The sequence below is a fragment of the Vicugna pacos genome, chromosome 11 (assembly GCF_048564905.1).
Source record: "Vicugna pacos chromosome 11, VicPac4, whole genome shotgun sequence".
NCBI classification, from domain to species: Eukaryota; Metazoa; Chordata; class Mammalia; order Artiodactyla; family Camelidae; genus Vicugna; species Vicugna pacos.
In genome coordinates, this window is record NC_132997.1 from 98458989 (window position 1) to 98465422 (window position 6434).

Genomic DNA, 6434 nt, shown 5'->3' on the forward strand with positions numbered 1-6434 from the left:
GGCCAGATTACAGGCTCTGCACGGCGACCCTGCCGGGGCGTTGTCTCTGAAAGGTCCGCCAAGTATGTGGCGCTTTGTCCTGGGAAGTCTGGGGAGATGGGGGTGTCCCTGCCACTCCCTGGCCAGCTGGAACCCAGACAGATTCCCAGGCAACGCTGAGGTCGAGGGGAAGGGACGTACTTGGGAAGAGAGCTTGCTTGTCTGGAAGAGAGGAGGCACTCACCTGCCCAGCCCAGGGACGAGGGCCGCAGGAGGGCGGGCCGGGTTGCCAGGGCCCAGGGCACCAGCTCCCTTGCGCCAGGAGCCCCTGGAGCTCCTTCCTCCGTGCGCTGGCAGGCCCACCTTCTGTGACTTCAGAGCATCTGATCCTTTCCTTCTCAAACCTTTGCATGTCGACTTGAGAGAACCAGTTGAAACAAACCTGAGGGAGACGGCTAACCAAAGAGCGTTTTAATTACTTGTCTGCATTTAGACCCACTCGGAGAGCTGTCCGGAGGGCCTGTTGGAGCGAAAGGCTCCGTGTGGTGCCTTTGAAGACCTGCAGTTTTGCTGGCTTTTCTAGAGATTTCTCTTTATTTTACCTCTTTGGGATTATCTTGACCTCCTGACTCTGTGGATTAGGGTTTCTACTGGTTCTGGAAAATTCTCGCTCATGATCTGGTCAAATAAATATTTCCTACTCTGCCTTCTCCTCTCTCTGGGGTTCTGACCACATACACGTGCGGCTGTCGAACTTTGTTCCCCACGCGCCGGACCCTCCCTTCCGAGCTCTGTGTGTCTTTCCTGGGTCTGTGCTGAGCTCTGGACGTTGGGGTCTCGTTTTCTGCTGGCTCACGGGCTTTCTCGGTCATTGTCCGTTCTTCTGCCAAGTGTGTCCGTCGGTTTTGTTAAACTTTCAGTCACTGTGGCTTCCATTTCTAGAAACTCTGTGGTCCTGTCTTGAACCTGCCACGTCACCTCTTCTTGTTTTTCATTCTCTGCAGATTTCAAGCCTGTGGCTTATTTCTCGTGCCTGTCTGAAGTTCAACAGCCAGGTCTGCCAGGGTGGGTTCTGCTGTTGATGGTCCCTGTTCTTTCTTGCCTAATGCCCCGTGTGGCCCGCGAACATTTACTCAGCAGTCTGTGGGACCGTGCCCTCCTGGGACAGGTGCCAGCTGGGGCCCACGTTCATGTCTGAGCTTCCCTGTCTCACCTAGGTCTGGGGCACAGCCACGCACTTGGCTGCTCTGGGGTCACAACCTCTGAGGGACAGGACGCTATTCCTGTCCCCAGGGTGCCTCTTCTGTGGTCCCCTGAGATGAGGAAGGGAAGGGCTGTGTTGGTGTTTGCCTCACACCGTCAAAAGCAGCCCACGCCCAGAAGGGCAGGCTCCGCCGAGGTCCTCAGGGTTCATAATTCCTACTTCTCTGGGTAATTCCAGAACATGATCTGGGACCTCCATTACCTTTTCAATCCTTCTCTTCTTTCAAGGGGATGGCTACTTTGTGAAGCATTTTTTATTGTTTTCAGTCGGAGCTAGTCCCAGTAATACAGCTGCCATCCTTGGTACAGGACCTTCCCTGTTGACTGATAGACTTTAGGTTCTGGAAGGGGCTATGTTTTTCAAATTTCAAATGAAAATGTTTAATTAAATTTTTATATTTAAATTTAAATTTAATTTAATTAATTTTAAAATGCATATTTAAAGCATAAAACACTGCCTCTTGATTTCCAGTTGTGTAATAATAAGATGTCAATTAATTGTAGAATCTTTTCTGTACTCCTGGGATTTCAAACCCCTCAAAAAATACAGACATTTAACGTTGCAAAGGAGAAATCTGAAGCCAGCCTGACTTTGTAAGCAACTTCTTTTCATTTTCGCTTTTGTTTTTGTTTCCTGCATGGATGCTGGCCATTTTTTTGTTACTAATTCTCAAAACTTGAGACGTCAGTCAGTGTATGTCTATGAGGTTTATTTAGTGCAAACCCAGTTTTTACTAGTGCTGAGCCCGTTTCAGACTTGAGACTCAAGGTTTCCTGCCTCCTCCATCTTTAGGAAGATGTGTCTGGCTTCTGTTCCATTTATCCTGGGCCCTTCTTCATGGAAAGCGAGCGTCTACGTGCCCCAGTCTCGTTCTCTGCTCTTACTGGTCGTGTTCTGTCTCACAATGGATGTTAACTGTTTTGCTCTCCTCCTCTCAGGCCTTGGAAGGTCATGAGTCATGTCTTGATCTGATGTTTTCTCGTGGGATCTCTTGCCTCGTTTAGAGCCTCCGGCCCTGCTTTACTCAGTGTCAACCTCATTTTTTCTTTAATTTGTTCTTCATTGGCTCCCTTTGAATTCTTTACCGCCTTTCACCCTGTTTGTTATTTGTTCACCCTTCATCTCTTGTTTCTGAAAGTTCTTCTGTTTTTTAAACATGCTTTTGAGGGTTCCAATCAATGCTATTCAACTTTCCTGAAGTTTATTTTGTACTTTTTTAAAACATATTTTCAAAAGCGCTTTTTCTGTATTGTAAGTATTCCTTGTTTTTTAATGTCACGAAATCGCTGGGGTTTGTTCTCCCCTCTTATGACTGAATGAGGACAGGTCTCTCCAGGGCTGGTGCGTGGCCGTGAAAAGACTGGGGGCCCCCACCCTCCCTGTGACACTGACGCTCCCCTCATCTGCTGGCCAGAGCATCAGAGGACCAGCCGTGTTCTAGGAGGTCCGCACCCCACCCAGAGGGGTGGAGGGGGGTGCGGGCCTTCCCGGCGGACAGGCCCCTCCCTTGCAGATCCCCCCACGCTGCTCATCCCTGTACCTGTGCCCTCACCAGTGTGGACCCTGCACCCTCTCTGCGCAGCGGCTGCACGTGGTGCGGAGCTTGGAAATAAGGCAGTTGTGGCTCCTGCCCGTGTGGACCTGTATCACAGGAGGAGAAACAAACACCCACAACTAACCCCAGAGTTCAGTTCCCCAGCTCAGCCTCATGAGAGCTGCAGGGCAGCCCCGGGGCCTGGGTCTTCCCTCCCCGCTGGCTTCTGCCGCTGGACAAGGTGTGAGTTCTCGACGGAAACAGGATGCCCTCAGTGCCGACAGGGTGCCACTTACATTCTGCCTGCTACTTCAGGTGGGAGCCCCCCCCCTCCGTGGAATCTTGCTTGGTGAGTGGCTGAATGAACCAGGGGGCCTTCCAGTGGGGGGTGTCGCTCCAGTTTTGTTCCCAGGAGGAGAGGCGCCTCCCGGATGGGACGCTCCCTGTGGGCCCGCGGTCCGCGCCCGAGCCCCCTGGCCGGGGGCGGGGGGGCGTGGGAGGGTAACCCCCCCCAGTGTTTTCTTAGCTGTGTTTGGTTTCCTTCTGTACTTTTGTTAGCGTTTTGGTGAGATGAGTAGTTAGACAACCTGTGCCGAGTTCACTGCTTTACTGAGGTTTGCTGAGGTTTTTAAAGCTTGGGGACCTGCAGGCACTGTCTTCAGTGTTACTAAAAGACAAGGCTCTTCCACTGGAGATGCCTCGGCGTTGTGTAGCGGAGCTAACTGTGGACTCTGACTCCCCCGCCTTCCTGCACTGGCTCTGTATCTCTTCTCCTTGGGTCTTGGTTTGCTCACTCATACAAGAAGGACCGTGGATCTGGGCATTAGGGCTAGAAGGGGTCTTGGATGCTCTGTAAGTTATGTGAGAAGAGCTTCTATCAGAATGAAGGTGCCATTCTGGGAGAGCTGGAGAGGAAGAGCGCCACCAGAGGACGGAGAAACGTGAGAGGGGGCAGGAGACGCGATGAGCAGAAGCCGTCGGCAGCACGTGGCAGGTGAACGGCGGTCCGGGGGCAGTGCCACACGGAAGGGCTTGCAAAGCAAACAGCGGCCCTCCAGCTCACGTACCTGGCCGGCTTTGCATGGAGCGTGGAACAAAGACCCCATAGCTCCCCGTTCTGAAGGCGGGCGCCTCCGCACCCCCGGTTCCTGTTTCTGGCGTGACTGCCGGGGGCCCAGTGCGAGCCATGCCAGCGTGCGTGTGCGCCCCCCCCACCGCCTTGCTCGGCGCTTGGCGGGCAGCGCTGTGCGCCGGGACGGGGAGGGCGTGCTTTCCGCTTGGACTCCTTACTCTTGTCGGTTCCGTGAGCGTTTTCTTGACTCTCGTAGATGTTGATATTTATTCTGTAGAAACTATGAATTTTGAACCAACATTTCTTTTAACCCAGTGAGCTCCAATTCAATGTGCTAAGTATTCATTGCACTTTAATGGGAAATCTTGTTTGCTAAGAATGTTTGGGGGGAAAAAATAAAAACTTGTCCTGGAGTCTGTGTATCTGCTGTTTTTCTGGTGCTGTCTGCCTGGCCTTCCCTGGGTGGCTGCTGGGTGCGCCTTTGCAAGGATCGTGGAGAGAGAGAGGGCAGGGTGGTCCAAGGGGCAGCCCTGGTGGTCTCTCAGGTCGGGTCAGAGTGCTCAGAGGCCCTCACAACCCAGACTGGCGAGCGGTGCATAGACGCATCACGTTCACGTCTCCAGCCCATGGGGCATGCCCTCTTCCGTGGCTGGCTGCTTTCTCGCAGTGCGTGCCGCAGCCCAGCCCCAGGTGTGCGTGGGTCAGTGGCCCTCCCGCTCCCAGGTGGGTCTAGACAGAGAGGCAGAAGGTACAGGGACTCATCCTGACACGCTCCACGGCTTGGCCTTGGCGGGAGGCCTCCCATACCTCTCTTGGTTTCCTTTTCTTCATCTATAAAAAAGAGGAAAGTGGTAGAGTGCGGTGTGTCCGGCAAGGCTGGCTGAGGGCTGCCTGTTGACAAAGCCAGCTCTCTGCTTGGGGTCACCGCTCAGCGAGGCAGCTCCCTCCCATGTGTGACAAGAGCACTGTAAGGAGATCTGAGCAGTAAGAAGGCGCGAGAGAAAGAGAATTAAACATACGGAAAATAGAAAAGGCTGCTGAGAGAGAAGTCCATTGAAGTCCAACCAGAGCTATACACAACTTACCTGGTCCCTAGATGAGGGGCTTTCTCGGTTTTAGGGACATTTGTATGCAACCAGCTCACGTCAGAATCTTTAAAAAGCCATTAATTTTGGCATTATTTTTCTGTTTCAAAACCAAAGTGAGGGTTATAAACAGTTTAAAGAGCTTGAAAAGGCTAGCACCATCCATCTGAGACCCCAGTGAATACCCAGAAGAATGTGAAAATGGACAAGGTTCCGTTTCATTCCTGAAAGCTCCCTGAACCGTCCACTTTTTTCCTGCCGTGATGTTTGGTGCCTATGAAAGGCATCTGTCTCCTGAGGGCTCTGCAAGTGGGTTCATGGGAAGTAAAGCAGACTGGGTGAAGAAACTGACTTGAGTTCTTTGTGTGTGTGTGATGGTAGGAAACTGACTTCTAGATTATCTCACAAACACATAGAAAACATAAAAAGAGGCAAAATTATGCAGAAGCACATAAATTATGTAGCTGATGCAAAGCCTATGGAAAACATGATATGTGCACATAATAGCGTGTTTCCCGAGGGGCTAATTGCATCCTTTGGGCACCTTTTGAAGCATCTGAATATTCAGAAGAAAGCAAATTTATTATAATTTGAAAAATACCACAATAAATAAGGCTGAAAAAATAATGCATGTTATATTGGAAACTGGAAACTCACAATCTGGCCATTTCCCCCAGTTTGACCAAAGCTCAGAGCTCCCGACTATAACCTCAGTAACACATTTCATGGTAGTGTTTCATATTCTTCAATAATTCTTTCTTCTCCCAGATATACAAGTTGTGCAAAACCCATTCATTCATTTAAAAATATTTATTTGTTGTCATGACAACGTTCATTCTTTTTTTTTAAACCATTCAGAAAAGTATTTTCTGAAACCTATAACGTGCTTCCCCACCTTGTGGAACATGTGACTTAATGTGGGGGTCAGACTGTGGAAGTAAATGGAGACCACCCAAAGGAGAGCACATGGAGGCTCCTGGTTCAGAGGCTGCTCCAGCAGAGGGCCTTGGCCTCCATCAGCTGCATTTGGCAGAGACTCAAAGGCAGGCAGAGGGGTGGGAATGCTTCATGGTGGAAAAAGGGGAGGGTCCAGCTGTGCTCTGATTGGAGGCCGCTGACCCGGGGAAACTAGAGGCAGCTGGCTGGAAGCTGAGCATCCGGTGTGATGTGTTTAGAGAGTCGATTTGGCTTTCTGTAGTTGGCCCTGCAAAGATGAGGGAAGCTGGCTGCTCCTGGCCCGTCCTGACCGCTCTGGGCTGATTATGGCAGGGGCTGTGGTTTGACTTCCTGGGCTGGCACTGCTGAGCTTGTGGGTCAGAGTCCACTGTCATCCTCGGTCTGGCCATTGTCTGTTTGTATAGTCAGTCTTCTGAGACTAATCACCTAATGATTATCCCACAGAAGTTCAGGGGCCTTGAGGACACAGGAGAGAGGCCCGCACACAGGATATAGAAGCAACCAGGACCTGCCAAAGGCGAGGCTGTGACAAGGGGGTAGACC